Below are 16,625 nucleotides of genomic sequence, written 5' to 3' on the forward strand. Positions count from 1 at the left end.
CCGGACTTCGGTCCGATGCTGGGGACATGGTCCCATTCAGTTTCGGACTTCGGTCCGATGCAGAGGGCAAGGCCCTGGTCCGATGCAGTTTTCAGACTTCGGTTCGATGCAGAGGGCAAGGCCCTGGTTAGTTCCAGACTTCGGTCTGAAGCAGTTTCTGGACTTCGGTTTGATGCAGTGGGCAAGGCCCAATAGTTGTTTATTTGTTATTGTATGGTATGTGGTAGTTTGGGGGAGCTCACTAAGCTTTGTGCTTACAGTTTTAGTTTTGGTTTCAGGTACTTCTGCAAGCAAAGGGAAGAGCTCGGGTTGATGGCATCACACACACTACGGCTACAGTTTTATCCTGGGAGTTTTAATAAGATATTTTGATATGATTGATACAGTTTTGTTTTGACACGGTTACTATGACTTTTGAGTTATTCATTCCATAGTTTTATTTATATATGAAATTCGATGATGTGATTTTTAGTAATATTAAAACAAAAATTGTTGGGTCTTATTTTGGGGTTGTTACAAGTTGGTATCAGAGCCTTGGTTTGAGGGATTCGGGCACAGTTTCGGGTGTGTTTGAACTCAAACTAAGGGAATGGTAAGAGATTTTCAAAAGAGAAACATTTTCAAAAAAAAAAAAAGAATTTTGGAAAAAAGAATTTAGAAAGAAAAAGAGTTTTCTTAAAAAGAGACAAAGGTGTGGTGCATGCGATCAGTCGAGCTCAAGTAAGTACTCCTAAATTACCCATACAATTTTATGTTATGATTATTAGTTTCAGTTTAAGTAGAACAACATGCTAGAATAAGGCTAAGGATCTAGGATTGATGCCTTATGTGCCTGCTTTATATGTTTCAGCTTTATGAGAATTGCATGCTAGTATTGAGTAGACAGAAGTAGGATAGCCTGTTTAGGTTATGCTTGATAATATGAGCTTAGCATTTTATGCTAGTACAGTTTCTCTTTATGAGAATAGATTTGCTGAGTAGTTCATCTGTCTGAATGCTGATTGCTTTGTGCTTTGTGGGAATATGAGTGATAGGAGTTAGCCATTAGGTGAATACGTCACGTCATATGTGATCAGGGTTGAATAATCTCAGAGTGCTGGATTTGGCCCTATTGGGTAGCTCTTGTTTGAGTCTAACCGTTATGGGGACGAGTCTTTTACTCGAAGGATTATCGGAGTCTCGTTACATGTGATGGTATTCAAGTGATGACTAATTGGCATTACAAGGAGGCCTTCAGCAGCTGAGGACTAGTTTGGGTCAGAGATTTCCCCTAGGATAAGCCTAGGATGAGAGTAGCAGAGATCTGTAGTAGTAGAAGTGACTTGGTGAGTCGAGGCAGTTCTTGAGGAAAGTACAGATACATGTGGAAGGTAGTATGGGCCCATACTACTGAAAGCAGAGGATCCATAATTGAATCAAGGAAGGCCGAGGCGAGACCAGGAAACCTATGGTAGTAGCGATCCCTTGAGATATATCTGTGTTTCTGACGTTTGATGCGATGTTTTTTTCAGAATGGTGGTTTTACGCCCTAGACCAGCAGGCGGCAGTGCAGGTGCCGGTGAGGGATCAGGATTAGACTCGGGGGCCGAGCACTTGGATGAGTAGACAAGGGAGTTTCTCTCCTCAGAGATTACTCGTATCATACTTGAGAAGTATCTTGTGAGTTTTGGTTCGATCAAGGAGGGTATTTTGGAGCTGATGGACGAGAGGTTGATCACATTCCGTGCTGCGGTGGTGACCATGATAGGGTCGCGCACACTCAGTTTCAGGGAGTTCAGAGCTTGTGGAGCTCCTGATTACCATGGTGCGTGAGATCCCATTGCGAGTACTAGATGGTTGGCAGATATCGGCAATGCATTCCGCACCAGCAGATGTCCCGAGAGGGACAAGGTTAGATTAGCATCATGTCTTCTGAAGGACAAGGCACACGATTGGTGGGAAGAGATTGGTCATGTCAGCGGGGATGATGCAGCACTTGATGCGATGACTTGGGTTGATTTTACTACCAGGTTCAAAGCCGAGTTTGCACCAGTTATCGAAGTGCAACAGTTAGCAAGGGAGTTTCAGGATCTTACTCAGACTACAGAGACAATGGCGGAGATTACAGCCAAGTTCAGGGAGAGGGTTCTTCTTGTTCTTCAGTATGCAACTAATGAGGAAATGAAGAAGGCTCGTTATCATGAGATGTTGCAGAGTGATATCCGCCAGTTTGTGAGCCAGTCCAGCTGTAAAACGCTGGATGACATGATTGCTAAGGCGAGAGAAAGAGAGAGAGAGAGAGAGAGAGAGAGAGAGAGAGAGAGAGAGAGATTGATTTATAGATGGAGAAGAAGATGAAGCTAGAGGTGGCATCTGGTACTGGGAGTTCGAGAAAAAAGCCCAAGGTATTTGATCATAGATCCAGGGGATAGCAGAGCCACAGTCGGTGTGGCAAGTGTGGGAGATTGCATGATGGGGCGTGCAAGGCAGGTAGTGTCGGTTGCTACAATTGCGGCCGGACCGGGCATATGAGTAGAGATTGTACAGCTACTACTACCACCACAACATCTGATCTGATTTGCTTCGATCGCAATCATAGGGTACATAAAAAGTCCCAGTGTACGAGTTTGACAGCCGCATGGAAGGTGGTAGCACCTTCCTCTTCAACATTGAGGATTACAGACGACCGTTAGGGCTGGAGTGAGGCGCCAGTGGCGAATAGTAGAGCTTTTCATATGACAGCAGAGGAGGCGCGAGTGACTCCTGATGTGGTGACAGGTATGTATCTTCATTTCATATCTTAATTTGTTATGAATAGTTTCTTATGGTTATATGTTCGATATAGGGTCGTTCTTAGTGAACGACATTTCAGCTATAGTCTTGTTTGATTCGGGGGCTACCCGATCATTTGTTTCGCTTGCGCTTAGCAAGAGGTTTAGCAGAGCTCCAGGGGAGCTGGATTGCCCACTTGAGGTTGAGATAGTTGATGATAGGACCATCAGGGTCGCGAGAGTGCATAAGGGGTGTTCGCTATAGTTATTTGATGAGTAGTTTTTGGTAGACCTGGTTCCTATTCCTCTGCGAGGGAAAAAGGTTATAGTAGGTATGGATTGGTTGAGACCCAATGGGGCAGTGATTGATTGTGAACTGAAGTTAGTGAGGGTTCGCAATCCCATTGGGGGAGAGTTAGTGATTCAAGGCGAGAGGCCACCGCACGGACCGATTCTTTGTTCAGCAGCGAGACCGAGGTGCTACTTTCAGCAGGCTTGCACGGGGTTCGTCGCCTACGTTTTAGATGCATGGGAGAAGGGTATAACGTCAGTCGAAGATGTTCCGGTAGTGCGAGACTACCCGGACGTATTCCAGGAGGATTTTCCTGGGATACCTTCGGAGAGACAGGTTGAGTTCAGGATTGATCTGGTTCCTAGTAGGGCTCCGATAGCCAGGGCACCATATCAGTTGGCTCCTCCAGAGATGTAGGAGTTGTCTATACAGTTGCAGGAGCTGCTAGACAAGGGTTTTATCTGGCCAAGCAGTTCACCTTGGGGAGCCCCAATCCTGTTTGTAAAGAAGAAGGATGGGTCGCACCGTATGTATGTAGACTACCGGGAGTTAAATAAGGTGACGGTGAAGAATTGTTACCCACTTCCGAGGATAGATGACCTATTTGATCAACTTTAGGGAGCGTCTTGGTTCTCAAAGATTGATTTGTGCTCCGGGTATCATCAGATGCGAGTCAGAGGTGAAGATGTGCAGAAGACTGCATTTAGGACCCGCTATGGTCATTATGAGTTTGTGGTAATGTTGTTTGGGCTCACCAATGCTCCAGCCGCGTTCATGGATTCCATGAACTGCGTATGCATACCAATGTTGGATCGGTCTGTGATAGTGTTTAGCGACGACATCTTGATCTATTCTAAGACTCAGGAGCAGCACGAGGAGCAACTGAGGGAGGTGCTAGAGACTTTGAGGAGGGAGACGCTTTTCACGAAGTTCTCCAAGTGTGAGTTATGGTTGCGCGAAGTACAGTTCCTTGGGCACTTAGTCAACCAGATGGGTATTCTAGTAGATCTAGCCAAGATAGAGGATGTGATGTAGTGGGAGGTCCCGAGGTCTCCATCTGAGATTCGGAGCTTCCTAGGTTTGGCAGGGTACTACATGAGATTCATTCAGGATTTCTCCAAGATTGTAGTTCCGTTCATTCGACTGACTAGGAAGTCGGTAGTGTTTTAATTGGGGGCCTGAGCAGCAGGCAACATTTGAGACCCTCAGACAGCGATTGTGTGAGGCACCGATTCTTACCCTGCCAGAGGGAGTGGATGACTTTGTAGTCTATTGTGATGCTTCTATCATAGGAATGGGAGCAGTGTTGATGCAGTGAGGGTATGCGATAGCGTATGCTTCCAGACAGTTGAAGCCTCACGAGGCAAGCTATCCGACGCACGATCTAGAGCTGGGGGCGGTGGTGTTTGCCATCAAGATTTGGAGACATTAACTCTATGGGGTCCATTGTACCATTTACACGGTTCACAAGAGTTTGAGGTACCTCATGGATCAGTCGAATTTGAACATGAGGCAGCGCATATGGTTAGATGTGGTAAAGGATTATGATTGTGAGATCCTCTATCACCCAGGTAAGGCCAATGTAGTGGCTGACACCCTGAGCCGCAAGGCGGTTGCAGCCCCGATCAAAGATATTTGTTTGAGGATGACAGTGATTACTCCCTTGTTGGAGCAGATTAGAGAGGCACAGGTTGAGGGCCTGAAGGAGGAGAGGCAAAAGTGTGAGAGGATTGTGGGCCGAGTGGCTTCCTTTGACTCTGACAGTCAAGGATTGTTGACCCTTCATGGGAGAGTATGGATACCGTGCTGGGGTGGAGTACGACAGGTGTTGATGGATGAAGCTCAAAAGTCTCGTTTCTCCATCCACCCAGTGGCAACGAAGATGTACAGAGATCTTCGACCTGATTATTGCAGGCCCTGCATGAAGCGGGACGTAGCTTGGTACGTGGAGAAATTCCCGACTTGCGGGAAGGTCAAGGCGGAGCACCAAAGGCCCCACGAAAAGATGCAACCATTATACATTTCCGTGTGGAAATAGGAGGATATCACTATGGACTTCATCACTAAACTCCCCAGGACCGCACGTGGAGTGGATTCGATTTGGGTCGTAGTGGATCAGTTGACCAAGAGCGCACATTTCATACCGATCCAGGAGAGTATTTCAGCCGAGAAGCTAGCTGATATTTATGTGTGCGAGGTAGTGGCACGACATGGAGTGTCTGTATCAGTAGTATCGGATCGAGACGTCTGGTTCACTTCCAGGTTCTGGAAGCGGTTTCATGAAGAGATGGGGACTCGTCTTCATTTTAGCATCGCTTTGCACCCTCAGATGGACGGGCAAAATGAGAGAACGATTCAGACTCTTGAGGACATGCTTCGGGAATGTGTCCTAGATTTCGGTGGCAGTTGGGATACGTATCTTCCATTAGCGAAATTTTTGTATAACAACAGTTACCACGCTAGCATTGACCGCCCTCCTTTCGAGATGCTCTATGGGAGGAAGTGTAGGACCCCAATTTGTTGGGGCGAGGTCGGTCAGCGAGTCATCAGGAGCACTGAGGTGGTGCTCAAGACCACAAAGTTGATCCAGCAAGTCCGTAGTAGACTGCAGATTGTGCAAAGTCAGCAGAAGAGTTACGCCGACAGGAGGTGTTTGAACCTGGAGTTTCAGGTGGGCGATATGGTCCTCCTGAAGGTATCACCCTAGAAGGGTGTCATCAGATTCCGAGATCGGGGCAAGCTGGGCCCCATATTCATTGGTTCGTTTAGGGTTTTGGCTCGGGTGGGCCGGGTTGCTTACCGTATGGATCTTCCAGCAGAGCTCATCCAGATCCACAACACTTTTCATGTTTCTCAGTTGTAAAAGTGTTTAGTGGACGAGTCAGCAGTTGTACCCTTCAAGGATATTCAGGTTGATAGTAGCCTAAATTACATCGAGAGACCCATTGCGATTTTGGATCGGAAGACGAAGGCCTTGAGGAACAAGGTGGTTCAGCCAGTGAAGGTGCAGTGGCAGCACCGGAAGGGTTCAGAGTGGATGTAGGAAGCTGAGGAGGAAATGTGGGAGCATTATCTGGATTTTTTTTTCCAGATTCGGTAGCAGCAGACTTCGAGGATGAAGTCTGATTCAAGTGGCGGTGAATTGTAATGCCTGTTGATAATCAATAGATGTTCATGCTAATCAATTATCTTCCTATTAACAGAAAATCAATTATCATTCATACACAAGGTTCTTTAGCAAGCTAAAATAACAAAAATTCACCAACTTGGAATTAATCTTACCAATCAATCAAACCATATTGTCAGCTTTGTATTCCCAAACAGAAGTCTAAAGAATTTAGTTCATAACTAAGGTAAATAACAGCAAACAAACAAGTTCAAGTTGCTTAATCATGTTGACAAAACAAAAGGAATAAGTAGAATGATGAAATTATGCCTTAATTACTCCCGAAATTAAATTCTAGCTTCCTTGGTCGACTTCTAGGGTTCTTCTGGCTTCTTATTCGCAGCAAAGCACTTCTGAAACTTCCCAGAACTCTTTTCTCTCGATTTAAGGAGTTATCTTTAAATATGCGTTCCGACTCGTCGAGTCCCTCTCACATTCTCCGTATTGTGATAACTATCTTGACTTCCGAATCATTATCCTTCTGATTCCTCGACCGGACTTGTCGAGTCAAGGCTCGACTCGACGAGTAGAAGCCTTTTTTAAGGTGTTTTCCTTCTTTATTCCACTCTCGAGCTCCTAACCGCTTCTCTTGCTTCCTTTCGCTTCCGAGCTTCATCTTTGGACTGAAAAACATAATTTAACACTTTTAAGTACCTTTTGTCCATCATATGCAACAATTTAGCTAATATATGAATAAAAAAACTATACTTAATACACACTAAATATGCACATATCACCTATCTCTCGAGGTATTAATTATTTAAATTTTTCTTAAATTACTGTTCGACTTTGCATGGAAGGAAAAAAAATATTGTTTTGGGTTTATGCTTTTGGGCCAAGTATTGGGCAGCCCATAAGACGTATGTTGGGCGTAGCCTAGACGTACGCGGGGCATAATGGTCTATGATGGAAGCAGTGACGCACACACTTACACGCAACGTACCACTAGGTACGCGCAGCGTAAGTGAGCAGGTAAGAAAACCCTAATTTAAGGATTTGAGACCTATATAAACCCCATGATAGCCTGCCTTTGGATTCTTACCAGCCTCCTCAGCCCCAACGAAACCCTAATACATTCTTATCTTCTCTTTTGTGTGATTTTGCTCCTTGTAAAGGTTTTAGTGAGAAAGAAGTTGTGAAGAAGGAAATGAAAGGTTGGAGAAGAAGCTTGAGCTTAGGGATCCGGTCTAGAATCACTCTTTGTCACCAAAAGAAGGTATAAAGTACTGAACTTTCTTCCTCATATGCTAGATCTAGAGTTATTGAAGTTTTGGACCTTTTTAGGTCCAAAGGTTGGACCTTGATCATGGAGTTTTGTTTTTGAGCTTGGGATTGCCATCCTTTGGGCTCAAAGCAGCTCATTAGGAATAAAGTTTTGATCTTGGAGGTTTGCATGAGGCCATGCAAGAGATCTAGTCATTTCTTTGGAGTTAGGATATTGCTTTTTGAAGTTTGAGCCTTTATGAGTTACCCAAGCCATCAAGTAAGCAACTTTATGGCTTAGGACAGAGAATAAGACATGGATATGAATTTGTAGCTTCTAAATCGAAGGATTAAGCACTTAATAAGAAGGTGGATTAACTGGGTTGTACGCTGGGCGTACAAGGAGGTATGAACGGTGTACAAGCCAGCAGCCAAAACGCCCAGCGTACCTTGGGGTACGCCCCGCATATGTGATCAGTTTGGGCTTCGAGATTTTGGGCCTCGGTGTGTGCTGTGTTTTTGAATTAGAATCTTTGGACCTTAGGAGTAATCAAAAGTTAGTGAATATGGGCCTTGTTTAAGTGTTGGGCCTAGAGTAAGGCCTAATAAAGAGATTTGGGCCCAATTTAGAAAGTGGGTGACATTAGTGGGCCTTTAATGGGCTACTGGAGGACTTAGAAGGAATTGAGGGTTTGGGCCATGTTTGTGACCCACACCATAGCAGGGGTAAAATGGTCATTTTACCCCGAGGTTTGTTATCAATATTTGATTTTGTATTTATGGGATTTGTAGCTGAGGAATTTCGGAGCGGCAGTCAGACAGTTTCAGATTTAGCATCTAAACAACCAGCGTTACGAGGTGAGTTTTCCTTCCAGTAGGAACGGGTCTATGGCCACGATGTCGACCTGTTTAGTTAGTAGTAGTTCCGGACTGCGGTCCGATGCAGTACTTAGAGTGCTTGATGTATTTGTGATTCAAGCATGTTTTGTATATGTCTTCCGGACTCTGGTCTGATGCAGTATGCAGTATATGTGTTCATGCTAGTTGATATGTTTATTGTATGCTATGTTCAGTCAGTTTCCGGACTTCGGTCCAATGCAGGGGACAAGGTCCCAGTCAGTTTCGGACTTCGGTCCAATGTAGAAGGAAAGGCCCTGATTAGTTCCGGACTTCGATCTGATGCGGTTTCCGTACTTCAGTCCGATGCAGAGGGCAAGGCCCTGGTTAGTTTCGGACTTCGGTCCGAAGCAGTTTCCGGACTTCGGTCCGATGTAGTGGGCAAGGTCCAATAGTTGTTTATTTGTTATTGTATGGTATGTGGTAGTTTACGGGAGATCACTAAGCTTTGTGCTTACAGTTTCAGTTTTGGTTTCAGGTACTTCCGCAAGCAAAGGGAAGAGCTCGGGTTGATGACATCGCACACACCACGGCTACAGTTTTATCCTAGGAGTTTTATTCAGATATTTTGATATGATTGATACATTTTTGTTTTGACACAGTTACTATGACTTTTGACTTATTCATTCCATGGTTTTAATTATATATGACATTCAATGATGTGATTTTTAGTAATATTAAAACAAAAACTTTTGGGTCGTATATTGTGGTTGTTACAAGTTAATACCCCAATATTCAATCATCTGATCGCAAGGACGTTCTTCTGCTTGTTGCTATAATTGAAACTATCAAACACCATCTCCATCTCAGAGATCCAATCTATGAGTTCCACCATGGTGGGGCGTCCAACAAGACTTGGTAGTTTTGCTTCCATGAAGTCCTTGAACTTGAAACTATGTCCATTTTTACCTTCATTACCTCCCTCATGGTTATTCCTTCTAAACACTTGGGGATCTACTCGACTAATAGTCCTATTATAATTTCCTTCCTCCGACTGTTCTACATTCAACTGAGGTTACTCAAAAGGTTTCGTAGGCACTCTATTATGTTGAAGTAGGCACCTTGTATAATCCATCTGACGATCCAACATTGCATGTATCATCGTCAACGTGATAAGTTCGGGTGCAACTGCTACCTCTGTTGCACACTCAATCACTCGTGGCTTAGGCTGTTGGTTTCCTTTAGGGTTTCCTATGCTGCTACACATTCTTACCATGACGTTCTATACACTAAAGCAGATGTTTAGTGTATAGTGACAATAATTTTGAGATATGGAAGGTTTTATTTGACGTACAGTTCTCCTGATTCCTCCAAAATATTATATGCCAGTTCTAATATCATAACTAAACGTTTAGAAACCTAAACAAATAAAATTTCCTAATTCTAGGTTGGCAACATACCTTAACTTTTACCTAATAATAGCATCCTAGATAAGCAATCCTAAGGCATTCTATAGCATAACTCAATTAGCACATAAAAGCAAATCAGTCATCTAATCCTAAAGTAAGCTAGTGTCAGTGTCAATTTGTGTGTACTACCTAGAATATAATAGACAGGCATCTGACGATCATCGATTAGAATTCTAAGTTTAATTCTAGATTCCTTAAAATTCCTAGTTCGCTTAAACTGATGCTCTGATACTAACCGTAACATCCCCATTTTTACGACCATAAAAGACTGATTTTTTATGCTTATTACATTAGAGTATTCTTTTAAAAAGGTTTACTTTGCAGAATTTGTTCCAAAAAGATGATAATAACGTTATCAAGACATTTCCAAGAAATGTATTTTATTTATAAAACTTGTTATGTCATCGTCAATACAGAAACATAAGCATAAACAAACCTTACATTATCTTAGACTAACAGACTACATCTCCTTGAATCTCTCATCATGCATGCAATTTTGGACTGCTACTTGTGATACAAAGAAGCTAACTGTCTTAGGGCAGATTTATCACCCACAATAATATAGTTAATGTGTTTAATCATCAAATAAACAGTTAACCGAATTATCCATCTTTGTTTTACTATTTATTCTTCTCTAAGGATGTATCCTAAGGGTCATCTTAATCATCGTTGCTGATAGTACTGTTACAGGGATTTCTCCGCAATACATGTCAGTAGGTTTCTTTCTATTTTTATTCCTAAGGATTTGTCCTAAGGAATAAGCATGAAATACATCGTTGCTGGTGTTTAGACAAGAAGTCCATCGTTGTCGGTGCTTATCTAATGGGCACTAAGTCCATAGTTGTCAGTATCTATCTAATAGCCACTAAGTCTACAACTGCCAATATTTATCTGATAGGACTCTCGTCATCTATATCATCTTTGATCAAAATCTATATCATCTTATATCTACCTATATTTATCCAATGTATGTATAGGTAATAAAAATACATATACAATTTGAAATCAAATAAAACATGTATATATTGTGCATCTAACATAGATATCAGGAACACAGATAACATGCACACATAACATGTAATTATCTTAAATACTTTATATCTTTGTGTAAGATGAAAATAACTATGCACTTACTTGTCAAAGTGTCTGGTGATTGGTGAATTAGGCAGAGCTTCATCTTTCACCTTTTTCCAAAAGACCTAGATGTACATAATGCTAATTCTTAGTCTAATTTCATACTTCATGGAACTATTATCCTAAGGATTCGGATTTATTAACAATCCCAAAGTCTACTTCAGGATCTATATAAGGAATAACCATGTATGATCATATCAGAGGTAGGGTACGTTTGATATACAGAGTATACTGTTTAGAAATCCCACTTTAAACATCTCACTAAATCCAGCCTAGACATCATCCCTGTAAGTAGATCAATTAGTATAATGACATGAAATTACTGATAAATCTTATTTATAGGTTCATAATAACAATTTATAACTATAATTGTAAGTTACACCGAATGAGAAAGAGTGTAGCTTAACTTACAAGGTTTCTTGATGAAAACCGGAATCTAACCGACCAGAATACTGACTTGGGATTTCCTACTCGAAGGCTATTACTTAGATGAGTATTCAAGGGTGTGGTAGGGCTTCACCACATGCTAAAACTAAGTGAAAATTGGGCTAAAATCGAAGGAAATCGAGAGAGGAAGTGCGGATGATGTGAAGGAGAATGAGATTGAGCATAACTACTTATTGTCCATATGCACGCTGCACACTCGAACCAAATCGATCCTCTTGTTTTGCGTGACGTGTTAGGTCCAAAATTTTCCACATCCCTATGCCGACATCCTAGTGCGTGGTTAGACTTTGTCGGCTCATTTTTAATTCATTTTTAAATTTATATTTTTAACAGGCTTAGACTGTTAATGTCCTTTAAAAATTCATAACTTTCTCATATGATATCGGTTCTCGACTGTCTTTATGTCGACGGAACCATATGAACGAGATCTTTAACTATCGTTTAGATTGTTTTTCGTAATAATCAACTGATCTCTACTTTAGTTTCTGAGCCATATAATACTGTGTTGAAACTTAGAAAAATCATAACTTCCTCTTCCGAAGTCAAATTTAAACGTTTTTTATATGCACACTCATGGTTTAACGCCTACTAAGACTTCATTTAGATTATTTTCCCTAAATAATCATTCTTTGATAACGTCTAATTATCCTGTTATTCTTTAATCATCCAACCCTATCTTGCGGGAGAGAGAGAGAGAGAGAGAGATTTGGGTCATTCATGTATTTAATAATAATAATAAAAATAGGAACATATGCCTAAAAAGAAGAAAATGCCCCTAACTTTTAAAGAGATGTGAAACGTAACGAATGTTTTGGATGAGCAGTTAAATCGAGGGACCAATTTTGCATGATAGTTCTGATTTTAGACCATCTGTGCGTGACAAAAAATATGGCCCGAAACTACACTTTTTGGTAAAGCATAGAGACAAATTTTGCAATTTAGGGGTTGTTTGTTTTTTATGCGAAGATCTGTGCAACCACCTTTGTCTGCGTCGCGCAGACAACACGCAGACATATTCCCTCGTAGAGTGTTTGTTTTTTTGGAAGTGCACAGATCAAAAAACGTCTACACGAGGTCTTCCTGACGCAGTCATGGACCCTTGTCTTCAAAGGTCTTCAGACCTTATTTTTACCTTAAAAAAAATCCACCAATTTTTTTCTTTCTCTTTTTGCTGAAAATGCATTTTTAATATTTATAACGTGAAATTAAGTTTGAAAAATAAATTTATTTCAATAGCTGCAAACGTTAAAAACAAACAGTCTTCTTATTGCAGACTACATACATTTGGTCCACATTTTTTGCCGCAGAGCCTTCCAGATGTGGTCCGTAGACTGCAGATATTTTGACTTCAAAAAAATAAATAGTACCTTAGTCTATTTTTTATTATTGAACTAGGTTAAAACCCGTGGACACCACGGTTAAAAAAAGAAAAATACTAATAATAATTCAAAAGCATAATATTTAATCAATGATTAGAAAATATTTATTAATTTACAAAGAGATATATATGTTGTTTGTAAGTTTATAATTATTAAGTTCAAATTAATATGCAAAGAGACTTATATACAAACTTAAAAAGAACCAAATCAAATAACACTTATTGCGATAAATAGAAAAATAGTTTAGATTTTAGTTAAATCAAAAGAACTTAAATAACCATCCTATTTAAAATAATATAAGCAACGCCATCGTCCATCTACTTACAAAATAAGTCATCAACATGTTAAATCTCAAAATAGAGAAGAGAATTAGTCACAACGTTTAAAATAAGACGCATCAGACTTGAAAAATACCAAGCTAAGACACAATTTTTATTATCTAATACATATCAGTTAAGTACTCTAAATTCTCTATCCAAGTCAATGATTTTCACTCCTTATTGCATCTTCTTGTCGTCTCAATCTTAAGTTGTAAAAACTTTAGCTCGAGCCTAAAATCGATAATTCTAAGAAGATAAAAAATAATATGAAAGTGAACAAAAAAAATTACTTTTTTAGGAATGTGATTCAAAAATTAAGCATTAGCATTAAGAAAATCTTCACTTAGCCAATAAGAAACTTCTTTATTTAGGAATTTGATTAAAGGGTGTCTTATACTAAAACACATTTATTTTAGCCACCTGTTTGGCACATACTACAGGCATAATACACAACATAATGCATAAACATTTATTGATAATTTTGTTTTTTAACTTCAAAAAAAATTATCCATATAAAGCTGCAAGTATTACATTCGAGCCTATTTGGCATTGTACATTGGAAAAACATACATATTTATGGGAATGTACTTTCAATTCTGTTTTAATTGGAAACATTTTAAATTTTTTACCCAAATACAATAGTGGAAATTGCTCTCTAATTTAATGACATTGATATAGTTGATATATTTTTCATAGTGTAGTACTGTGACTTGAAAAATGAAAGTAAGATGCTATTTTTTGATGACATTGATATAATGGATATAATTGACGACATTGTTATAAATTTACCCACATACACATACTTAAGTATTGTTTTATATAATAAATCAACCTCTATAAGCAAATTTTCTGTCAAACTGTTCAATAAATGTATGAACAATATACTTTACTTTTTTGTTTTTCACAAAATAGAAATAAATTATTTGCCTAACCTATGCCAACCATATTTTAATACAAATTGAGAGCAGTCTTACTGATTCGCAAAGGATGGAGAACAATTGTCATGCACATTTCTAGACTGCGAACATTTGAAAGTCTGTAAGCCAATCCTGCAAAAGAGATCTGCAAATAAAAAATAAATTAAGAAAAAATGGAACATAAATAGAGAATAATAGTTAGAAATCCTCTTTTCACCATTTTGATAGGTAGACTTAGTTGTGGATATTAAACTTGTTAAGGAACAATAGAAAAGTATAGGGGAGTTGTTTCTAATTCCAAACATATATCAAAAGTAGTTACAAAAAAAGAGAAAGGGTTTTAGTTTTGCTGGAATTGAGTTTAAAGAATTCATGAGGGTAAAGGTCGACCAATAAAAGAATGACAGTCATCATGATCGTAGTTTTTCCGATTGACTTCATGGACATCTCCATTCAATTTTGGAAAGAAATCACATTAAGGATCTGTTTGTGATTTTTGTCAAAAAAAAGAAAAGAAAGAAGGATATCAACATTCTCCTTAATCGTTTTTGACAGAATCACTTGTTTCTATACATGGTTTTTTTAAATCAAAATCATAAAAAACAATATTCTTGAAGTTCTTGGATATAGAAATGCTACCTTTCTAACTTCACCCTTCTGGATACTGATTTTACTCAGAGAGATCAATCCAATAAGAAGCATAACAATCTAAATAAGTCATACCTTTATGTAACACCAATTAATGGATAATCTACAACTCACAAAAATGAGGAAGGCCATACAGTAGAGGGTAAATCAACATTCACGGTTAAATTTGCACCCCCCCAACTTTCACTCTACAAAGTAGATGTGGACATAATTAATATCATATGCATACTTACATAAATCGAAGATATTACAAAGTTTAATCGAATCACCATTACCTTGAAAGGGGTTTAGGGTTCATGAATCTTTACGATGTGAAATTTTAGGGTTGATGTGAGAAAAACGATTTCGGAAATGAAATAGTAGATATAAGAAAAAAGATTAATTGCAAATGTATTAGAAATTCAAATAAGTACCTGATTAATTTCCTGATATGTTGGGATGACAATCGGTTGCATTGTGGATTCCTAAAAATCAGGAACAAAATTGAAGTGAAGAGAGGAAGGAATGAGTGGGAATTAAAGGGAATGGTTTAGGAGAAGGTGCCATGTGTCAAGGTAAAGGCATAGAAAAAAGCCATGTGGCATCTATAGGAGTCTTTTATTAGGATTAGATAAGGGCGTGTTCCACAAGTGTTTATATGCACCCACTGAAAATAATTACAAAATGCACAAAATACAAGTTCTTGCTTTGTTGGCACCGGAAAGGGCAACAAGGTGAAGGAATTCCTCAGAAAACACCATTGATAAAGATTAAGATGTAGTGGCCCTATCGTGGGCTTAGTTTTATCAACGACGACACATTTCTTCTCCTCCACTATTGAAAGAATTCGTCGGAAAACACCATTGGTAAGTTAAGATATAGTGGAGCCACTATAGGCTTAGTTTCATCATTGGTGGCGGGTTTCTTCTCCACCGGTGAATAAATTCTTCGGATAACACCATTAGCTTAGGTTTGTCAACATCTTCTCAACGAAAGATGTTGATACCACACTTGTTATACTTTTGTTAAGTAATACATCTAATTGTTCAGAAAATATTCAAAAGTCAAAATTTTAATCGAAATTAACATTTGAGTTATGAAAATGAAATTGGTCAATTTTTGTGGAACACTTTGACTATTGTGAGAAAGATATCGTATACTTGAGATTTGAGAATGTAAAATTAGAAGTAAAAGTAATTTTGAAGATGAAAAACACGAAACAAACATCAAGATAAACATGGGATCATCTCTTTAATATTTATTAACTAAGGACAAGGGTATAAATGTTGATACATAGTTTTTTTCAATGGATAAACAAAAACTTAAAAAGCAGAAGAATCAGTACCCTATTGAAAAACAGAATAAACATTAACATTAATAAAAAAAAAATGTGTGTTACATTTAGAGATGTATACGCAATTTTTCTTTGATGATTTTAATAGAAACGAAATAGAGTCGTGAAGATAATTTTTAAAGTTCGGTGGCAACGCGTTGAATAATTTAAACGAGATTAACAAAAAAGAGTTGGGGAAAGAAAATTTAAATCGCTAGAAGGAGGGCTTGAACCTCCGACCTTGTGGTTAACAGCCACACGCTCTAACCAACTGAGCTATTCCAGCTTTTGTTTTTTTTGTGCACATTATGTTAAATAAATATTCTTCAATCGTCAAAAATATAAACTCTAGGGGTTATTATTATTATTATTATTATTATTATTATTATTATTATTATTATTATGTATTTTTTGTTGTTACTAGCGTTGATGATACTTTCGATTTTCATTTACAAAGAACTATTTATTTAGTTTTAGATATATTTTTTTATATATTTATCATTTTTTAATTATGTTTTGCTTTCTTTTAATTATTATAACTAAGGATGTCAATGGTGGAAGAAGCGACCTCCATCTCAATCCCCAAATCAATTTATCTTTTTATATAAAGAAGAGGATTCAAATGAATAGTACTCAAGAATTGCACATTATTTATTTAAAACCTTAAAATTTTTCAACTTATTCTAATTAATTGATATATTAATTGAAATATTATACCTATATAAGAACATGATTTTTCATGTTTGGTTAG

The 16,625-nt window shown here is 38.8% G+C and overlaps 1 non-coding gene across 1 annotated transcript; it reads right to left on the reverse strand.

Annotated features, from left to right (window-relative positions):
* Window positions 1-16,086: 16,086 nt before the first annotated feature.
* TRNAN-GUU (transfer RNA asparagine (anticodon GUU)) lies at window positions 16,087-16,160 on the reverse strand. Its single transcript has one exon. It is a non-coding gene; the product is annotated as a tRNA-Asn (tRNA).
* Window positions 16,161-16,625: the final 465 nt, after the last annotated feature.

Source organism: Lactuca saligna, chromosome 5 (genome assembly GCF_052625555.1).
Source record: "Lactuca saligna cultivar CGN05327 chromosome 5, ASM5262555v1, whole genome shotgun sequence".
Lineage (NCBI taxonomy): Eukaryota > Viridiplantae > Streptophyta > Magnoliopsida > Asterales > Asteraceae > Lactuca > Lactuca saligna.